This window comes from Phyllobates terribilis, unplaced genomic scaffold (genome assembly GCF_046119375.1).
Source record: "Phyllobates terribilis strain yellow unplaced genomic scaffold, ASM4611937v1 Scaffold_15__1_contigs__length_34870131, whole genome shotgun sequence".
NCBI lineage: Eukaryota > Metazoa > Chordata > Amphibia > Anura > Dendrobatidae > Phyllobates > Phyllobates terribilis.
The window spans coordinates 4,743,771-4,765,859 of NW_027362775.1; the positions used below are offsets into that span (position 1 = coordinate 4,743,771).

General features: G+C 50.4%; 1 long non-coding RNA gene across 4 annotated transcripts in view; it reads right to left on the reverse strand.

Annotated features, from left to right (window-relative positions):
- The window catches only part of LOC141175993 (uncharacterized), a 69,855-nt gene that overhangs the window by 3,953 nt on the left and 43,813 nt on the right, over window positions 1-22,089 (reverse strand). The window contains exons 3-4 of one of the 4 annotated variants that reach the window (XR_012253081.1): window positions 13,573-13,742; window positions 13,287-13,431 (exon numbers count right to left, since the gene is read on the reverse strand). The exons of 1 other annotated variant lie outside the window; for it this stretch is intronic. This is a non-coding gene — a long non-coding RNA (uncharacterized lncRNA). The remainder of the gene's footprint in view (window positions 1-13,286; window positions 13,432-13,572; window positions 13,743-22,089) is intronic. 2 more of the 4 variants (XR_012253080.1, XR_012253082.1) reach the window with 2 other exon arrangements.

Genomic DNA, 22,089 nt, shown 5'->3' on the forward strand with positions numbered 1-22,089 from the left:
TAATACAGTGGGCCCCATGTAGCCATGCAAGTAAAATAATGGGTCCCACAAAGAACTCCATTTAATATAATATGACCTTTATAGCTTTCTACTTATTATAATGGGCACCACATAGCTTTACATATAACATGGGCCCCACAAAACCCTTCATTTAATATAATGTGCACCACATAGCCCTCAATTTATTATATGGACCCCATATAGCCCTCCATTTAATATAATGGGCCCCATATAGCCCTCCATTTAATATACTGAATCCAACATAGCCCTCCGTTTAATATAAGGGGTCACATATAGCCCTCCACATAATATAATGGGTACCACATAGCTCTCCATTTAATATAAAGGGCCCCACATGGCACTAAATTTAATATAACGGCCCCATATACCCTTTCATCTATAATATAACCGGGGATGTGTGTCTCTGTCTGAAGCCTTTATAGACTGCGCATGCGCGACGCGCAGTCTGGCTCCAGACAGAAGTAGGCATCCATCCGTTACAGGTAAGAGGAGTGTATGGCGCCGGAGTTCGCGGTATGCGTAGACACTGAGCGCATACCACGATCTCCGGCGCCATACTTACATACTTACCTGACCGGGAGGAGCGTTTCCGCGGCGTCTCTCTTTGCCGGAGACCGGGGGCGGAGTGAAGGCATCGGATCGGCACATGCGCATAGTGCTATCCGGCGCCATTTTACGTCTTCAGCAAAATGGCACCGGACAGTGTGGTGCTCCGGCGCCGCACTCCTTCCCCGGCATCCGACAGAACAGGACACCGCAGCGCTGTAGCACAGGGAAGAAAGGTGAGTATAAAGTGTTTATTTTTTTGTATGCGTGTACAGCATGAAAGGCATGAGGGGGCCACACATACCAGGATTGTGGGATGAGGAGACCATGCATACCAGGATTGGGGGGTGAGGGGACCATGCATACCAGGATAGGGATCTGGGGGGACCATGCATACCAGGATGAGGGGACCATGCATACCAGGATTGAGGGGGTGAGGGGACCATGCATACCAGGATTGAGGGGTAAGGGGACCATGCATACCAGGAGAGGGATCTGGGGGGACCATGCATACCAGGATGAGGGGTACCATGTATACCAGGATTGGGGGGTGAGGGGACCATGCATACCAGGATTGGGGGGTGAGGGGACCATGCATACCAGGATTGGGGGGTGAGGGGACCATGCATACCAGGATTAGGGGATGATGGGGTGCCATGCATACCAGGATTGGGGGGTGACGGGACCATGCATATCAGTATTGGGGGGGTGAGAGGACCATGCATATCAGGATTGGGGGGTGAGGGGACCATGCATATCAGGATTGGGGGATGAGAGGACCATGCATACCAGGATGAGGGGTACCATGCATACCAGGATTGGGGGGTGAGGGGACCATGCATACCAGGATTGGGGGGTGAGGGGACCATGCATACCAGGATTGGGGGGTGAGGGGACCATGCATACCAGGATTGGGGGGAGAGTGGTGCCATGCATACCAGGATTGGGGGGTGAGGGGTGCCATGCATACCAGAATAGGGATAAGGGGTGCCATGCATACCAGGATGAGGGATGGGGTGCCATGCATACAAGGATGAGGGGTACCATACATACCAGGATAGGGATGAGAGGTACCATGTATACCAGGATGGGGATGTGAAGTGCCATGTATACCAGGATTGGGGATGAGGAGAGCCATGCATACCAGGGTTGGGGATGAGAGAGCCATGCATACCAGGGTTGGGGATGAGGGGTGCAATGCATACCAGGATTGGGGATGAGGGGTGCCATGCATAGCAGGATTGGGGATGAGGGGTGCCATGCATACCAGGATTGGGGATGAGGGGTGCCATGCATACCAGGATTGGGGATGAGGGGTGCCATGCATACCAGGATTGGGGATGAGGGAGCCATGCATACCAGGACCAGGATTGGGGATAAGGGAGGCATGCATACCAGGATTGGGGATGAGGGGTGCCATGCACACCCGGATTGGGGATGAGGGGTGCCATGCATACCGGGATTGGGGATGAGGGGGCCATGCATACCGGGATTGGGGATGAGGGGTGCCATGCATACCGGGATTGGGGATGAGGGGTGCCATGCATACCGGGATTGGGGATGAGGGGTGCCATGCATACCGGGATTGGGGATGAGGGGTGCCATGCATACCGGGATTGGGGATGAAGGAGCCATGCATACCGGGATTGGGGATGAGGGGGGCCATGCATACCGGGATTGGGGATGAGGGGGGACATGCATACCGGGATTGGGGATGAGGGGTGCCATGCATACCGGGATTGGGGATGAGGGGTGCCATGCATACCGGGATTGGGGGTGAGGGGTGCCATGCATACCGGGATTGGGGATGAGGGGTGCCATGCATACCAGGATGAGGGACACCATACATACCAGGATAGGGATGAGGGATGGGGTACCATACATACCAGGATAGGATGAGGAGTACCACACATACCTGGATAGGGATGAGGAGTACCACACACACCAGGATTGGGATGAGGGGGCCACGCATACCAGGATTGGGGGGTGAGGGGTGCCATGCATACCAGGATTGGGGGTGAAGGGTGCCATGCATACCAGAATTGGGGGTGAGGAGTGCCATGCATACCAGGATTGGGGGTGAAGGGTGCCATGCATACCAGGATTGGGGGTGAGGGGTGCCATGCATACCAGGATTGGAGGTGAGGGGTGCCATGCATACCAGGTTAGGGGTGAGGGGTGTCATGCATACCAGGATAGGGGTGAGGGGTGCCATGCATACCAGGATAGGGGTGAGGGGTGCCATGCATACCAGGACAGGATGGGGGCAGCACAAATACCAGGAGGGGGGTAGCACATACCAGCATGGGAGACCATATACCAATAAAAATGCTTGCCACACAGGCGTAGAACGGGTTCAATAGCTAGTTTAATATAATGGGCCTCACATAGCCCTCCATTTAATGTAATGGATACCACATAGCCCTCAAATTAATATAATGGATCTGACATACCCCTTCAATTAATGTAATGGGCATCACATAGCTTTACAAATAAAATAATGGGCCAAATATAACCCTCCATTTAATGTTATGAGCCCCACATGGATTTTCTTATAATATATTGGAACCCACATAGCCCTCCATTCAATATAAGGGGTCCCATATAGCCCTCCATTTATTATAATGTGCCCTACCTACATAGCCTTCCATTTAATATAATGTGACCCACAAAACCCTTCATTTAATACAATGGGCCCCATGTAGCCCTGTAATTAATATAATGGGTCCCACAAAAAACTCCATCTATAATATAACTAGAGATGCTTACCTCTGTCTCAAGCTTTTATAGACTGCGCAAGCACGACACATCTGTGCAGTCTGGCTCCAGACAGAAGAACGCATGTAGGTGTTACAGCTAAGAGGAGTGTGTATGGAGCCGGAGATCGCGGCATGCGTAGACAATGAATGCATACCCCGATCTTTGGCGCCATACTTACCTGATCGGGAGGAGCATTGCTGCGGCGCCACTCTTTTCTCTGTGTGCCCGCTAGTAAGGAGAATGAATATTCAGTGCTCCTCACTCCCATGGGCGTCGGGAGCAGTGAATATTCATTTTCTTTAGCAACAGGCACACGCAGGAGTTGCAGCAGCCATCTCCTGCCTCCTGTGTCAGCTCCTGTGCCGCTTCCCCCACAGTGTTTGTGTGTATGTATGTATGTGTAGCACCCTGAGGACTCGGCTGCTACAGGGGTATTACACCTCAAGCCAGAGGTGTGGTATTCCACTCCCGGGTAAGGATGGAGTGTGGAACTGAGCTCAGATAGCTGCATACACTACATACATCCCATTTCCGAGGGACAGAACAATGGTACTCCCACTAGATATATGTGCAGGTACGACAGTGTCTGTCCGTGGCTGGAGTGGGAGGGGGGTGGAACATCCCAGTAGTGTAGGGGCAGATAGGGGGAGCAGTCTGGGTAAAGTTAGGAGCTCATTGGGTGCTGGTCACCTGAGCTCACACATAGAGGGAGTATATAAGGTGGGCACCATCTCAGGACAGGGTCAGTCAGACAGTCAGTCTTTTGTAGAGCAGAGGAGAAGAGCAGAGAAGCTCAGCCAGCTCCAAGGCCAAGTCTGAGAGAGAGAGAGAGGAGAAAAGAAAGGCCCAGAGAGGGGAGAAGAAGGAACCCCAAGAACCCAGAATTCAAGCAGAAGGGTGAAGGGTTGGCAACAAGGGTACCGGATCCCAAGCTGGCAGAGGCCAAAGCACACCTTAGCGAGGAACCGGAGGTCGTGGGCAGGATCTGTCACGACCCTCACCAAATCCACTAGAAAGGCACACCAAGTATAGGGTCAGGGAACCCAGAGAAGAGGTTTGACCAACAAGAGACCCGAGGGAGCCGGACATAAGTGGATCCCTGGTGGGAACGGCCAGTAGAAAGGAAAGTCAGAAAGGGAGCTCAGGATCACGCTCCAGAATTGCTTGGGAGTTGGCCGAGTCCAGGACATGGCGGACGCAGCACGGCTCGGGTGGTCACTCAAGGCCAGAGTGACCAAAAGAACAGCAGTAAGTAAAAACCCTGAACTGCACAGCCCGACTCTGAGTCTTCTTCCTGCACCTCCACAACCACCATCCTCTACATCTGACCCCCTGAGGCTATACCCCTCCCGTTGGGGGTTATACTACCAGAGCTGCACACACACCACCAGCCTCAGCGGACCCTTCTGCAGCGGCGGCCTTATTGACCGCAAATCAACGGGTGGCGTAGTCGACACTAAGAACACCTAACAACATCTGCAAGGACTGCCGCACACTGAGTTTGACACCCTGGGCACGGACCGGGTCACCGCCACTCGGAGACTACAACCCCCATCTGATCCGGCTCCGGGTATTCCCAAACAACATGGCCCAGGGGGCGCGTCAACTTTGGCGTAGTCGGCAGGATCACGTGCCCGCAACAACCGGGTACTGCGTGCCTGAAGAAAAGTTCACATTTACCTCAAAACGAAGTCTCCCGCCGGTTCCGGAGGGTCCCCGCCATCGGACCCCATCACAGGTCGATTCCCGCCGGTTGCCCGCCATTTGCAGCTTTTTCCCGCCATCCACGGAGTTTCCCGCCACTGGGAGACGTTTCCCGCCATCAGAGGAGATTTCCCGCCTTGGAAGAGCGGACGCCATTATGGGCGTGCCAGAGGGTGGCAAGAGGCCACCTCCCATCGTGGGCCAGGTCGAAGAATGGCGCCAAAAGCGGAAACCGCCCCCACTAACAGAGACTGTGATGCTAGAGATGTCCATCAGCGTGAAGGAACTGCCCCTGGAACTGACAATCACTAAGTTGCCCCGGGACCACCCTCAATGTGGGCGGAGACAGAACAAAAGAGCGAAGATGGGTGCCGCCTGGAGGAGTCTGGAGAGAGCGCACCCGGAGACGAGAAGTCTGGAGAGGAGTATGGAGAAAGCACACCCGGAGATGGAGGGAGAGTCAGGCAGCACCGACCCAGTGGTCAGGAGCCTGCTGCAAGCCACGACCCCACTAGGCCTGGTGGAGATCCTGGCGCAGCTCCCCCGAGACCGGGAGCATGCACAGACCGCGCTGGAGGGCCTCGCACGGAGGATGGCCGAGGTGCAGCGAGAAACGCTGGCGGAGTGGAGCCGAGAGATGGCCCAGCAGACCGGAACCCGTCAACGGAGCACGCCACTCGAGACAGACCGCCTCTGAGGATGGTGCAGGAGGAGTGAAGGCCGGAGACGGCGCCGAGGAGGGAGCTGAACAGACGGAGGCAGGTAAAGGGGACGTTACTACCCCGAGCCGAGAAACCGTGAGCCTGCCCCAGCTCCCCGTCGCAGAGCCCGAAATTCCCCCTGCCGTGCCCGTCGCTGCATCGTCACCGCTCCCGACTAGGCCCCAAGCAGAAGCCGCAGCCGCGACCCCTGTGACGTCACGCGCCTCAACCCTGAGGGCGGCCAAGCAGGAAACAACATCGGCCTGGTCGCAAGGTCTAGTGCCCCCGGGCGCTGCAGTTCCAACAGCGCCCTACCTCCACCGAACCACCGGCCTGGTCGCAGGGCCAAGTAACCCCGGGCGCCGCCGTACTAACGGTGCCCTTTACGTTTAGGGTGCCCCAGGCCTGGTCGCAAGGCCTGGTGAACCCGGGCGCCGCTGCCACCACCGCGCCATCAACATCTAGAGTGCCGCACCTGGGTGAAGACTTATTTGCCCAGCACACGTGCCCGGATGGGCAGCCCTTTATATGGCCACCGGAGTATTATCAACTGGAACTCCAAAAGGCAAGGCCCCTGAGCGAGCCCATGATTCCGGCTCCGAAGCCCGTCAAGAGGACCCCGCTCCCGCTGGAGGAGGCACAGTTCGAGTGGGACCCCACTGGAGAAGACCTCATGGGGTTCACCCAAGAAACTCGGGCGGCCGCAGCGGAGCGTGCGGAGTGCTGCCGCCAGCAGCTAGAGGTCTTCGAACGAGAACGGAGAGAGAGGCGGGTCCGTGAGCAGCAGATGCAGGTACAGAGCGCAGAGCAGAAGAGCCGGACCCGGAGGAACCCCCGTGCAGCTCATGGTCCCCGTGCCACCGGGACTGTGATTAAATTCCAATTGCAGCACGGGTGGGGCTTCATCAGGGATCACCACACCCCAGGCGACGTCTTCGTGACCAGAAGAGACGTTGAGTCCCACCTACCGGAGGGACACAGAGGTCGTGACCTATACGTAGGGGATGAGGTCATATTCACCCGGCACAAGTGTGCCAAAGGACCCTACGCCCTCCATGTACACCGACTGACGGAGGAGGAGCTGCGGTGTGAGGAGAAGCAAGAGGACCCGGACGGGTCTGAAGCTTACCAGCGAGAAGGAGCAGGAGGACGCCGTCATTAAAGTACGGTATCGTGAGACTGTATATAGTTACCCGTCGGGGTATCAGAACTGTTGCTAATTTAAATATGTTCCCCGTTGGGACAAGTATAAACTGAAACCCGTGTGTCCCTGTTCCCACTGACCGAGGACTGAGAGCGGTCATCCTTCCCTTATACCTGGCCGAGGACTGAGAGCGGCCATTTCCCCTTGTACATAGTTGCGCTTCCTAAGGCGCCCCCTACTGGTTTTATAGGAAACTACAAGAGACTGTCACACTTTACCCGGTCACAAGTTGCACCGTGGCCGGAGGAATAAGAAAGTTTATTATGAAAAAGTCTTTTGCTGCTAATATATATATGCTGTTTATATGTTTTATATGTTGATGTTTTATGAAAAAATGTGTATGTTTGTGGATGTTTTTGTTTTCTTACAGCCCGAGGACGTGCTGTGATTTACCAGGGGGGAATGTAGCACCCTGAGGACTCGGCTGCTACAGGGGTATTACACCTCAAGCCAGAGGTGTGGTATTCCACTCCCGGGTAAGGATGGAGTGTGGAACTGAGCTCAGATAGCTGCATACACTACATACATCCCATTTCCGAGGGACAGAACAATGGTACTCCCACTAGATATATGTGCAGGTACGACAGTGTCTGTCCCTGGCTGGAGTGGGAGGGGGGTGGAACATCCCAGTAGTGTAGGGGCAGATAGGGGGAGCAGTCTGGGTAAAGTTAGGAGCTCATTGGGTGCTGGTCACCTGAGCTCACACATAGAGGGAGTATATAAGGTGGGCACCATCTTAGGACAGGGTCAGTCAGACAGTCAGTCTTTTGTAGAGCAGAGGAGAAGAGCAGAGAAGCTCAGCCAGCTCCAAGGCCAAGTCTGAGAGAGAGAGAGAGGAGAAAAGAAAGGCCCAGAGAGGGGAGAAGAAGGAACCCCAAGAACCCAGAATTCAAGCAGAAGGGTGAAGGGTTGGCAACAAGGGTACCGGATCCCAAGCTGGCAGAGGCCAAAGCACACCTTATCCAGGAACCGGAGGTCGTGGGCAGGATCTGTCACGACCCTCACCAAATCCACTAGAAAGGCACACCAAGTATAGGGTCAGGGAACCCAGAGAAGAGGTTTGACCAACAAGAGACCCGAGGGAGCCGGACATAAGTGGATCCCTGGTGGGAACGGCCAGTAGAAAGGAAAGTCAGAAAGGGAGCTCAGGATCACGCTCCAGAATTGCTTGGGAGTTGGCCGAGTCCAGGACCTGGTGGACGCAGCACGGCTCGGGTGGTCACTCAAGGCCAGAGTGACCAAAAGAACAGCAGTAAGTAAAAACCCTGAACTGCACAGCCCGACTCTGAGTCTTCTTCCTGCACCTCCACAACCACCATCCTCTACATCTGACCCCCTGAGGCTATACCCCTCCCATTGGGGGTTATACTACCAGAGCTGCACACACACCACCAGCCTCAGCGGACCCTTCTGCAGCGGCGGCCTTATTGACCGCAAATCAACGGGTGGCGTAGTCGACACTAAGAACACCTAACAACATCTGCAAGGACTGCCGCACACTGAGTTTGACACCCTGGGCACGGACCGGGTCACCGCCACTCGGAGACTACAACCCCCATCTGATCCGGCTCCGGGTATTCCCAAACAACATGGCCCAGGGGGCGCGTCATATGTATATACACTGCTCAAAAAATAAAGGGAACACTTAAACAACAGAATATAACTCCAACTAAATCAAACTTCTGTGAAATCAAACTGTCCACTTAGGAAGCAGCACTGATTGACAATCAATTTCACATGCTGTTGTGCAAATGGAATAGACAATAGATGGAAATTATTGGCAATTATCAAGACACCCTCAATAAAGTAGTGGTTCTGCAGGTGGGGACCACAGACCACATCTCAGTACCAATGCTTTCTGGCTGATGTTTTTGTCACTTTTGAATGTTGGTTGTGCTTTCACACTCGTGGAAGCATGAGACGGACTCTACAACCCACAGAAGTTGCTCAGGTAGTGCAGATCATCCAGGATGGCACATCAATGCGAGCTGTGGCAAGAAGGTTTGAGGTCTGTCAGCGTAGTGTCCAGAGGCTGGAGGCGCTACCAGGAGACAGGCCAGTACACCAGGAGACGTGGAGGGGGAGCCCTGCAAAATGACCTCCAGCAGGCCACAAATATGCATGTGTCTGCACAAACGGTTAGAAACCGACTCCATGAGGGGGGTATGAGGGCCCGACGTCCACAGATGGGGGTTGTGCTCACAGCCAAACACCGTGCAGGACGCTTGGCATTTGCCACAGCCCTGTGCTCTTCACAGATGAAAGCAGGTTCACACTAAGCACATGTGACAGACGTGACAGAGTCTGGAGACGCCGTGGAGAGCGATCTGCTACCTGCAACATCCTTAAGCATGACCGGTTTGGCAGTGGGTCAGTAATGGTGTGGGGTGGCATTTCTTTGGAGGGCCGCACAGCCCTGCATGTGCTCGCCAGAGGTAGCCTGACTGCCATTAGGTACTGAGATGAGATCCTCAGACCCCTTGAGAGACCATATGCTGGTGTGGTTGGCCCTGGGTTCCTCCTAATGCAGGACAATGCCAGACCTCATGTGGCTGGAGTGTGCCAGCAGTTCCTGCAAGATGAAGGCATTGAAGCTATGGACTGGCCCGCCCATTCCCCAGACCTGAATCCGATTGAGCACATCTGGGACATCATGTCTCGCTCCATCCACCAACGTCACATTGCACCACAGACTGTCCAGGAGTTGGCGGATGCTTTAGTCCAGGTCTGGGAGGAGATCTCACAGGAGACCATCCACAACCTCATCAGGAGCATGCCCAGGCAAAAAAGTGTGAAACAACAGAAAATATGTCTTATATTATAGGTTCTTCAAAGTAGCCACCTTTTGCTTTGATGACTGCTTTGCACACTCTTGGCATTCTCTTGATGAGCTTCAAAAGGTAGTCACCGGAAATGGTTTTCACTTCACAGGTGTGCCCTGTAAGGTTTAATAAGTGGGATTTCTTGCCTTATAAATGGGGTTGGGACCATTAGTTGTGTTGTGCAGAAGTCAGGTGGATACACAGCTCATAGTCCCACTGAATAGATTGTTAGAATTTGTATTATGGCAAGAAAAAAGCAGCTAAGTAAAGAAAAACGAGTGGCCATCATTACTTTAAGAAATGAAGGTCAGTCAGTCTGAAAAATTGGGCAAACTTTGAAAGTGTCCCCAAGTGCAGTTGCAAAAACCATCAAGCGCTACAAAGAAACTGGCTCACATGAGGACCGCCCCAAGAAAGGAAGACCAAGAGTCACCTCTGCTTCTGAGGATAAGTCTATCCGAGTCACCAGCCTCAGAAATCGCAGGTTAACAGCAGCTCAGATTAGAGACCAGGTCAATGCCACACAGAGTTCTAGCAGCAGACACATCTCTACAACAACTGTTAAGAGGAGACTTTGTGCAGCAGGCCTTCATGGTAAAATAGCTGCTAGGAAACCACTGCTAAGGACAGGCAACAAGCAGAAGAGACTTGTTTGGCCTAAAGAACACAAGGAATGGACATTAGACCAGTGGAAATCTGTGATTTAGTCTGATGAGTCCAAATTTGAGATCTTTGGTTCCAACCAACGTGTCTTTGTGGGATGCAGAAAAGGTGAGCGGATGGACTCTACATGCCTGGTTCCCACCGTGGAGCATGGAGGAGGAGGTGTGATGGTGTGGGGGTGCTTTGCTGGTGACACTGTTGGGGATTTATTCAAGATTGAAGGCATACTGAACCAGCATGGCTACCACAGCATCTTGAAGCGGCATGCTATTCCATCCGGTTTGCGTTTAGTTGGACCATCATTTATTTTTCAAAAGGACAATGACCCCAAACACACCTCCAGAATGTGCAAGGGCTATTTGACCAAGAAGGAGAGTGATGGGGTGGTACGCCAGATGACCTGGCCTCCACAGTCACCAGACCTGAACCCAATCGAGACGGTTTGGGGTGAGCTTGACAGCAGAGTGAAGGCAAAAGGGCCAACAAGTGCTAAGCATCTCTGGGAACTCCTTCAAGATTGTTGGAAGACCATTTCCGGTGACTACCTCTTGAAGCTCATCAAGAGACTGCCAAGAGTGTGCAAAGCAGTCATCAAAGCAAAAGGTGGCTACTTTGAAGAACCTAGAATATAAGACATATTTTCAGTTGTTTCACACTTTTTTGTTAACTATATAATTCTACATGTGTTAATTCATAGTTTTGAAGCCTTCAGTGTGAATGTACATTTTTCATAGTCATGGAAATACAGAAAAATCGATAAATGAGGTGTGTCCAAACTTTTGGTCTGTACTGTATATACATTCAGGAGACCTTGCTTATAAAAAGGGTGCGAAGCTTAGAGCTTCATTTAGGCCCCGCGGAGTCCAGAGTAAGAATGCATCTGGCCTCTTTATGGGCCAGAAGTTTTGCGGCATTGCCTCCCCGGGAGCCAAGATGTAACACATCTATTCCATGCACCTTCAATGTCCTTGGGTCCAAATTATGTACGGCCCGGACGTGGCGTAGTAATGTGTTGAGATCCCGGGATCATCCGCCGTCTTGGCCGTGCTAATGTCCCGCGAGTGCTCCTGCACCCTGACTCATAGCTCTTGCGTAGTCAGTCTAATGTATATCAGGAAGCAGCCACAAGTGGCATGATAGACGACATTGGTGGTACCACACGAGATGTAATTCGTAATCCTAAATACAAGAGAGCCGTCAGATGATGCAAAGGATGCACTTCGGAAGAAATTGGCGCAGGCAAGACAGTGGCCACAGGGAAAGCAAACCACAGTGGGTCCGAAATGAGTTTGATGGAGATGGAACATAGTTGGAGGACACCAAGAGATCTCCCAAGTTTTTGGCCCGCCGAGCCTTCATCAGTGGGGGATTACCAAGGTGGCTTCGCAGGGAGGGCTCCATGCCAAGCATACCCCAATGTTTAGTCAAAATCGTCCGAATAGAGTCCCATTCGTGATTGAAGGTAGAAATATAGCGGGTACCTTCTTGTTCTTTCACCGCCTCCCCCGAACAGGCTGGGTACAATAACTGGTTACAGGGAGTTCCCCGTGCCATCCGATAGCCACGGTCGATGCTCCTGTTACTATATCCACGATTCCTAAAACGATCAGCCAGATCTGCGGCTTGTGTCTCAAATTTAGTCAGTGGAGCAAATCCGCCTCATCCTGTCCGACCGGGACGGCCCTAATCTTCGATGAATTATGTGCGGACTCAGTGTTTCAAAGCATTTACTGCCATAGGTTTGCTGTAGACGTCAGTCTGAATAGCGGAGTGGGCATCCACCTCCAGAGTGACGTCAAGAAAATCAACGCATTTAGCATGATGTGTATAAGTGAGTTTGATCCCAAGTGAGTTAGAAATGAGTCGCACCATAAAATTATCAAGCTCCTTCACCGTCCCCCGCCAAAAAAATAAAATGTTATCGATGTATCTCAGCAAAGACTCAACCTGGTCCATGCCCCGCGCCCTCATCACCAAAGAGGTCCCTCTCCCATGCCCCAAGGAAGAGGCTGGAGTACGAGGGCGCGCAGGCCGCCCTCATGGCTGTGCCTCGCTTTTGGAGATACACCATATCTTTAATTAAAAAATAATTATGTGAGAGGACGAGGTGAAGGAGCTCAAGGATAAATTCAAGCGATGGGCGGTCCAGGTCGGAGGTTCCGAGGAAGAGGCGGACCACTTAAGGCCCAGATCATGGCTGATACAAGTGTACAGGCTCTCAACATCGGCCGTCACCATCAGAGTGCCGTCCTCCACAAGGATGCTATCAACCCGAGTAAGGACGTTCGTTGTGTCCTTTATATATGGTGGATAAACTCAACAAGGGGCCTGAGATGTCTGTCAATGTATTTGCATATCAATTCGCATAGGCCTCCCAAACCAGGCACGATTGGACGTCCCGGGGGGCTGACAGCATCCTTGTGGATCTTGGGGAGGAGATAGAAGGTAGCCGTTTTTGGAAACTGCATTGTAAGAGCCTCCACTGTTTTCTTGTTGATAACTCCTTGTTCACAGGCATGAGCCAGGATCCCCTGGAGCACCGCGGAGAACGTTGCTGTTGGTTTAAAAGATAATTTAGTATAGATGTTGAGCCCCGTAATTGGCGAAGTGTCTCCTTTTCATATTTGGAAAAGGGCCATAACACTATGTTCCCTCACTTGTCTGCCGGTTTAAAGAACACGTCTTGAAGAGACTGCAACTGTTGAATGGCTACATGTTGAAAGTGTGTCAAATTATCAAATCTCCGGCGTGTGGAGAGACGTCTAAGGTCCTCCGTGACCAATCGCACAAATATCTCCACAGCCGGACTGAGGGACAAGGGTGGGAAACATGTGGATTTAGGGTACAAGCATTGTAATGACCCACCTGTTGAAAGAGTTCCCTGCTTCAAAAGGAAGTCCTCTAAATTTTGTAGGGCCTCTTCCTCCACAGCGCTCATAGGGTCTCCATCACCACGCGACCTTGAATGGAGTTTATGGAGAATCAGTTTGCGGGCAAACATGTGGAGGCTCTTGAGAGCAGTGAAAAAAAGAATGGCATTTGTTGGTGAAAATGATAGGCCTCTCCCAAGAACTTCCACCTGTGCAGCAGATAGTATACAGTATGTGTAGATAGGTTAATGATACGGAGCCCCCCCCTGGGATACACCAACCTGGAATGGAGTCGTCTGTTTCCTTCTGTTATTGAGTCTAGTCTGGACCCTTTGTGGCGGGTAGGTGGGTTGTCTGGCACTGAGAGCCTGATGGTTCCAGAGGGAAACGGTCATCTGTAGACGTCAATGACGCTGTTGATACCGAACGTGAGCGGGAATAGTTGCTGTTCCTAAAACGAGAGAGTGTGACGTCTCAGATGGAAACCTCCATCTATAAACACTCGACGTCTGTTTATCCCGTATATCACGTTGTAATTTTTGGTCTTACTTGAATAAATTTCTTTGACCCACTTTTGGGATTCAGCGTCAATGTCGTCATTTAGTTTCTTCAGATCGTCACCAGTCATGTCTCTCTTGAGCTGGATCTGAAGCTGCTCAATTTCAGTTTCAATCTCTGAAAGGGATGCCTCATTCATCTTCTTTTTACTCACTCTTTTCTCCTTTGTCCTCATACGGCTTGAGTCGGCAGGTTTTCGTGATACACCAGTCCACTGGTAACTGGTGTATTTGCGACTCTTTTTGTATAATATACTGGGCCTCCGTTTGACTCAATTTAATATAGTAGGTCCCACATAGCCCTACAATTAATGTATTGGGCACCACATAGCTTTACATATAATATAATGGATCTTACCTACCCCTCCATTTAATGTAATGGGCCCCACTTAGATTTTCTAATAATATATTGGCAGCCACATAGCACTCCATTCAATATAAGGGGTCCCAATTAGCCCTCCATTTATTAAAATGTGCCCTACATAACATTCCATTTAATATAATTGGAACCGCAAAACCCTTCATTTAATATAATCGGCCCCACATAGCCCAACATTCAATATAATGGACCCCACATAGATCTACCTATAATATAAAGAGCCCTACAAAACCCTCTATTTAACACAATCGGCCCCACGTAGCCCTGTAATTATTATATTGGACCTCGCATAGCCCTCCATTTAATATAATGAGCGCCACATGGCATTCCGTATAACAGGCCACACCCTCCCTTTGCCATTGCAGTGCCATCGGAGCACACCCTTTCCCGTTGGCGTGCTATCGGAGCACACCCTTTTCCATTGGCTTGTCACCAGAGCGCACCTTTTCCCATTGGCATGCCTCCATTCAATATAAAGGATCCCATATAGCCTTCCATTTATTAGAATACACCCTACATAGCCTTCCCTTTAATATAATCAAACCCACAAAACTCTTTCTTTAATATAATATAATGGATCCCATACAGCCCTCTATTTAACATACTGCGTCCAACTTAGCCCTCCATTTAATATAAGGGGTCACATATAGCCCTCCACATAAATTAATGGGTACCAATAGCTCTCCATTTAATATAAAGGGCCCCACATGGCACTAAATTTAATATAATGACCCCATATACCCTCTAATTTAATATGATGGGCCCCACATAGCCCTCCATTTAATTTAATGGGTACCACATAGCCCTCAAATTAATATAATGGTTCCGACATAGCCCTTCAATTAATGGAATGGGCACCACATAGCTTTACATATAAAATAATGGGCCAAATATAACGCTCCATTTAATGTTATGGGCCCCACATGGATTTTCTTATAATATATTGGGACCCACATAGCCCTCCATTCAATAAGTGGTCCCATATAGCCCTCCATTTATTATAATGTGCCCTACATAGCCTTCCATTTAATATAATGTGACCCCAAAAAAACCCTTCATTTAATACAATGGGCCCCGCGTAGCCCTGAAATTAATATAATGGGTCCCACAAAAAACTCTATTTAATATAATGTGATCTGCATAACATTCTATCTATAATATAACCGGCCGAGCGTCCGTCTGTCTGAAGCCTATAGACTGCGCATGCGCGACGCGCAGTCTGGCTCCAGACAAAAGAACGCATGGAGCCGTTACAGGTAAGAGGAGTGTATGGCGCCGGAGATCGCGGTATGCGTAGACACTGAACGCATACCGCAATCTCCGGCGTCATACTTACATACTTACCTGACCGGGAGGAACGTTGCCGCGGCGCCTCTCTTCTGGCCAGAGACCGGGGGCGGAGTGAAGGCGTCGGAATCGCGCATGCGCATAGCGCTATCTGGCGCCATTTTACTGAAGACATTTGCATTGTGTCTTCAGCAAAATGACGCCGGACAGCACGTTGCTCTGGCGCCGCATTCCTCCCCCGGAAGAACAGGACACAGCAGCGCTGGAGTACAGGGAAGAAAGGTGAGTATAAGTGTTTTTTGTTTGTATGTGTGCAGAGGAGTACCATGCATACCAGGATTGGGGGATGAGGGGTGCCATGCATACCAGGATTGGGGGATGAGGGGGCCACACATACCAGGAATGGGGGATGAGGGGACCACACATACCAGGATTGGGGGATGAGGGGGCCACACATACCAGGATTGGGTGGATGAGGGGTGCCATACATACCAGGATTGAGGGATGAGGGGGCCACACATACCGGGATTGGGGGATGAGGGGACCATGCATACCAGGATTGGGGGATGAGGAGGCCACGCATACCAGGATTGGGGGATGAGGGGTACCATGCATACCAGGATTGTGGGTGAGGGGTACCATGCATACCAGAATTGGGGGATGAGAGTACCATACATACCAGGATTGGGGGGTGAGGGGTACCATTCATACCAGGATTGGGGGATGAGGGGTACCATGCATACCCGGATTGGGGGATGAGGAGTGCCATGCATACCAGGATAGGAGATGGGGGGTGCCACGCATACCAGGATAGGGGATGGGGGGTGCCATGCATTCGAGTATTGGGGGAAGAGGGGTGCCATGCATACCAGGATTGGGGGAATAGGGGTGTCATGCATGCCAGGATTGAGGGGCGAGGGGTACCATGCATACCAGGATTGAGGGGTGAGGGGTACCATGCATACCAGGATAGGGGAATGAGGGGTACCATGCATACCTGGATTGGGGGATGAGGGCTACCATGCATACCAGGATAGGGATCTGGGGGGGCCATGCATACCAGGATTCGGATAAGGGGCCATGCATACCAGGATAGGGATGAGGGGTACCATGTATACCAGGATAGGGATGAGGGGTACCATGCATACCAGGATGAGGGAGCTATGCATACCAGGATGAGGGGCGCCATGCATGCCAGGATTGGGGATGACGGGTGCCATGCATGCCAGGACTGGGGATGAGGGGTGCCATGCATACCAGGATTGGAGGTGAGGGGTGCCATGCATACCAGGATAGGGATGAGGCGTGCCATGCATACCAGGATAGGGATGAGGGGTGCCATGCATACCAGGATTGGGGGATGAGGGGACCATGCATATCAGGATTGAGGGATGAGGAGGCCACACATACCAGGATTGGGGGATGAGGGGTGCCATGCATACCAGGATTAGTGGTGAGAGGTGCCATGCATACCAGGATTGGGGGTGAGGGTGCCATGCTTACCAGGATTGAGGGTGAGGGGTGCCATGCATACCAGGATTGAGGGTAAGGGGTGCCATGCGTACCAGGATTGGGGGGTGAGGGGTGCCATGCAAACCAGGATAGGGATGAGGTGTACCATGCATAACAGGATAGGGATGAGGGCAGCACATAACAGGATGGGGGAACAGGATTGAGGAGCACAAATACCAGGATGGGGGCAGCACAAATACCAGGATGGGGGCAGCACAAATACCAGGATGGGGGCAGCACAAATACCAGGATGGGGGCAGCACAAATACCAGGATGGGAGACCATATACCAATAAAAATGCTCGCCACCCGGGCGTAGAATGGGCTCAATAGCTAGTTTATTATAATGGGACCTGCATAGCCCTCCATTTAATATAGTGGACCCCACATAACCCTCCATTTAAAATAATGGTCCCCACGTAGTCTTCCATTTAATATAATGAGCGCCACTTAGCCATTCATATAATATCACAGGACCTACATAGCCTTCCATTTAATATAAGGGGACACATATAGGCCTCCACGTAATATAATGGGCCCCATATGGCAGTAAATTAAATTAATAATGTCAAATATACCCTATCATTTAATATACCGTATTTTTCAGACTATAAGATGCACTGGACCAAAATACGCACCTAGGTTTTAGAGGAGGAAAATAGAAAAAAAAATTGAAGCAAAAAATGTGGTCATGATGCGCTGTTAAAGGGGAGGGGGTCTCTTGCTGACACTTATAAGGGTAATGTCCCTCAATTCTGCTAATAATATCCCCCATCCTGCAATATATGGCCCCGCTCTTCCTATTATAAGTGGTCCCCATCCCTATCCAGGTATGCATGGCACCGCTGATCCCCATCCGGGTATGCATGTCACTCCTCATCCTTGTATACATGGCATCCCTCATCCCTCTTCCTAGTATGCGTGGACGCTTCATCCCTCTTCCTGATATGCATGGCACCCCTCATCCTAAAATGTATGGTCCCCCTCATCCCTCTTCCTGGTATGAATGCCCCCTCCCCGATCCCCATCCTGGTATGCAAGGCACCCCTGATCCCCATCCTGGTATGCAAGGCACCCCTAATCCTGGTATGCATGGCACCCCTCATCCTTATCCTACAATGCATGGCCCCCCTCATCTCTATCCTGGTATGCAAGGCACCTCTCTTCCCTATCCTGGTATGCATGGCACCCCTCATCCCTCTTCCTGGTATGCATGGCCCCTTCATCCCTCTTCATGGTATGCAAGGCACCCCTCATCCCTCTTCCTTGTATGGATAGCACCCCTCATCCCTCTTCCTGGTATGCATGGCCCCTTTATCCCTCTTCATGGTATGCATGGCACCCCTCATCCTGGTATGTATGCCCCCCCCCCCCCCAATCCCTGTTCCTGGTATGCATGGTCCCTCCCCAATCCCCATCACGCTGCACACAAAAATAATAAACAATTAGGCTATGTGCCCACGATGCAGAAATGCTCAGGATTTTTTCCTGAGCGTTTCTGCATCTCCCTGGCAGAAAAAAACGCATGCGGATTGTACATGCGTTTTCCTGCCAGGGACATGCGGAAGTGAAGCGTTCTTCACATGCATTGCCGCATGCGGGTTGACAAGCGCTTTCCAAGCGATTTTAGCATCACTTGGAAAGTGCTTGTCAACTTGGTCACACTATATAAATCCATGCAAACAGCATGGATTTATATAGTGTGACCCGACAGAATGTCAAAAAATAAAAAATAAATCTATACTTACCCTCCGATGGCCCGCGCTGTCTCGCTTCACTGTCCCGGCTGTGGTAGACTGAAGGACCTTCCGGCGTCAGCGTCGCGTGACCCGTCACATGACTATGACGTCAGCGCAGGTCCTTCAGTACATCGCGAACTGTCGGCATGCGAGGAGGAGCGCACCGCGGGCTGCCAAAAGGCAAGTATATATTTATTTTATTCTTTTTTTTACAGTTTTCTATGGTACCCAGGTCCGGAGGAGAGTCTCCTCTCCTCTAGACCTGGGTACCATCTGCATATTAGAACGCATGGAATGCGCATCTACATACGTATGTAGTGATGCATAATCCATGCGGTCTAATGCAAGTCAATGGCGGCGAAAACGCAGCACTTCCGCAAAATAATTGGTAGTGCTGCGGTTTTTTCCGCAATGATAATCCGCAGCGGAAATTTCCACAGCATGAGCACAGCACATGCAGATTATCATTGGGGAACATGGCAGGCCTTCTACCATGCGTTTAAGTGTTTCTGCAGCGTTTTTGCCGCTGCGGAAACGCTTAAAAAACGCATCGTGGGCACACAGCCTAATACTCACCTCCTCTCTCTACTACAGTGCTGTGTCCTGCTCTGCTGCCAGCACTGGTCTCACCGTGCGAGCCATGCATGGCGTAACTTCCATGTGCCCTTACAAGGTGAGATCAGCTGCCGGAATAGTCACTGCTACCCACGCCGGGATTGTGTGCGTGCGGAGCAGTGACTTCATACTCCTTAATAGCCAGCACACAGTGTAGCCGTATCGTGGCTCCTGCTGCCGGGCGATCGCGTGTGCCCGCTATCAAAGAGCATGAATATTCATCCCTCTCCACTCCCATGGGCGTGGAGAAGGGTGAGTAATCATGCTCTTGAATAGCAGGCACACACGATCACCTGGCAGCAGCAGAAGGCGCGCTGCATCTATACTGTGTGCCCACTAGTAAGGAGAATGAATATTCAGTGCTCCCATGCAGTAAATATTCATTTTCATTAGCAGCAGGCACACACAGGAGCTTCAGCAGCCGGCTTCTGTCTCCTGTGCCCGCTCCTCCGCCGCTCCCCCCACAGTGTGTATGTATGTGTGTGTGTGTGTATATATGTGTGTATATATATATATATATATATATATATATATATATATATATATATATATACATACATACATACACAGTTATATTTGGGTACCCCTATTAATCTTAAGCTTAATGTTTTATAAAAATTGGTGTTTTTGCAACAGCTATTTCAGTTTGATATATGTAATAACTGTTGGACACAGTAATGTTTCTGCCTTGAAATGAGGTTTATTGTACTAACAGGAAATGTGCAATCTGCATTCAAACAAAATTTGACAGGTGCATAAGTATGGGCACCTCACCAGAAAGGTGACATTAATATTTAGTAGATCCTCCTTTTGCAAAAATAACAGCCTCTAGTCGCTTCCTGTAGCTTTTAATGATATCCTGGATGAAGGTATTTTTGACCATTCCTCTTTACAAAACAATTCCAGTTCAGTTACGTTTGATGGTCGCCGAGCATGGACAGCCCTCTTCAAATGATCCCACAGATGTTCAATGATATTCAGGTCTGGGGACTGGGATGGCCATTCCAGAACATTGTAATTGTTCCTCTGCATGAATGTCTGAGTAGATTTGGAGCGGTGTCATTTTTACAACAAAATTTACAAAACCATTTTTTTAGGCACCACATCACATTTGAAGTGACTTTGAGGGGGCCTTTATGACAGAAAATATCCAAAAGTGACACCATTCTAAAAACTGCATCCCTCAAGATGCTCAAAACCACATTCAAGAAGTTTATTAACCCTTCAGGTGCTTCACAGGAATTTTTGGAATGGGGAAGAAAAAAATGAACATTTAACTTTTTTCACAAAAATGTTACTTTAGACCCAATTTTTTCTGTTTTTGCAGGGGTAACAGGAAAAAATGGACACCAAAATTTGTTGTGCATTTTCCCGAGAGCGCAGATACCCCATATGTCGGGAAAAAACACTGTTTGGGCTCACGGCAGGGCTCAGAAGGGAAAGCGCGCCATTTGACTTTTTGAATGTAAAATTGGCTTAAATAATTAGCGGACTCCATGTTGCGTTTGGAGAGCCCCTGATGTGCCTAAACAGTGGAAACCCCCAAATGACACCATTTTGGAAACTAGGCCCCTCCGGGAACTTATCTAGATGTGTGGTGAGCACCTTGAACCCCCTGGTGCTTCACAGAAGTTTATAACATGGTGCTGTGAAAATAAAATTTTCACATTTTTCCCACAAAAATGTTTTTCAGCCCCCAGTTTTGCATTTTCATAAGGGTAACAGGAGAAATTGCACCATGCAACTTGTTGTGCAATCTCTCCTGAGTAAGCCGATACCCCATATGTGGGGGAAAATCACTGCAAGGGCGCAAGGCAGGGTTCGGAAGGCAAGGAGCGCCATTTGACTTTTTGATTGTAAAATTTGCTTGAATAATTATTGGATGCCATGTTACGATTGAGGAGCCTCTGATGTGCCTTAACAGTGGAAACCCCCCACAAGTGACACCATTTTGGAAACTACCCCCCTCAGCGAACTTATCTAGATGTGTGGTGAGCATGCTGAACCCCCAAGTGCTTTACAGAAGTTTATAACATGGAGCCGTGAAAATAAAAAAATTCTAACTTTTTCCACAAAAATTATGTTTTAGCCCCTATTTTTTTTTCTTTTCGCAAGGTTAAGAGGAGAAAATGGGCCCCAAAAACTATTGTGCAATTTCTCCTGAGTACGCCAATACCCCATATGTGGGGAAAATACAGTGTTTGGGCGCATGGCAGAGTTCAGAAGGGAAGGAGCACTGTGTGACTGTTTGAACGCAAAATTGTCTGGAATAGAGAGCGGACGCCATGTTGAGTTTGGAGAGCCCATGATGTGCCTAAATAGTGGAAACCCCCCACAAGTGATCCCATTTTGGAAACTACACCCCTCAAGGATTTTATCAAGGGATATAGTGAACATTTTGAACCCAGAGGTACGACACAGAATTTGATAACATTAGGTCATCATATTGAATAAGTTGTCATTAGTCTTGAGCGCAAGTGCTCGCTACTTGAGTTTGCATCGGGTACTCAGGCATGCACCATGTATTGCGCGTGCTCAAGTGACATGCTCAAGTCCCCGCCCGGCATGTTTCACGGTTATTAGACACCCCAAAAAAAAACCATGAGGGGATCGCTCGTGCAGGGCAGGCAATCACCGCAAGGTTTTTTTGGCCGCGAAACATATGGGGCGGAGACTCGATCATGTCACTTGAGCACCCGCGATACTCAGT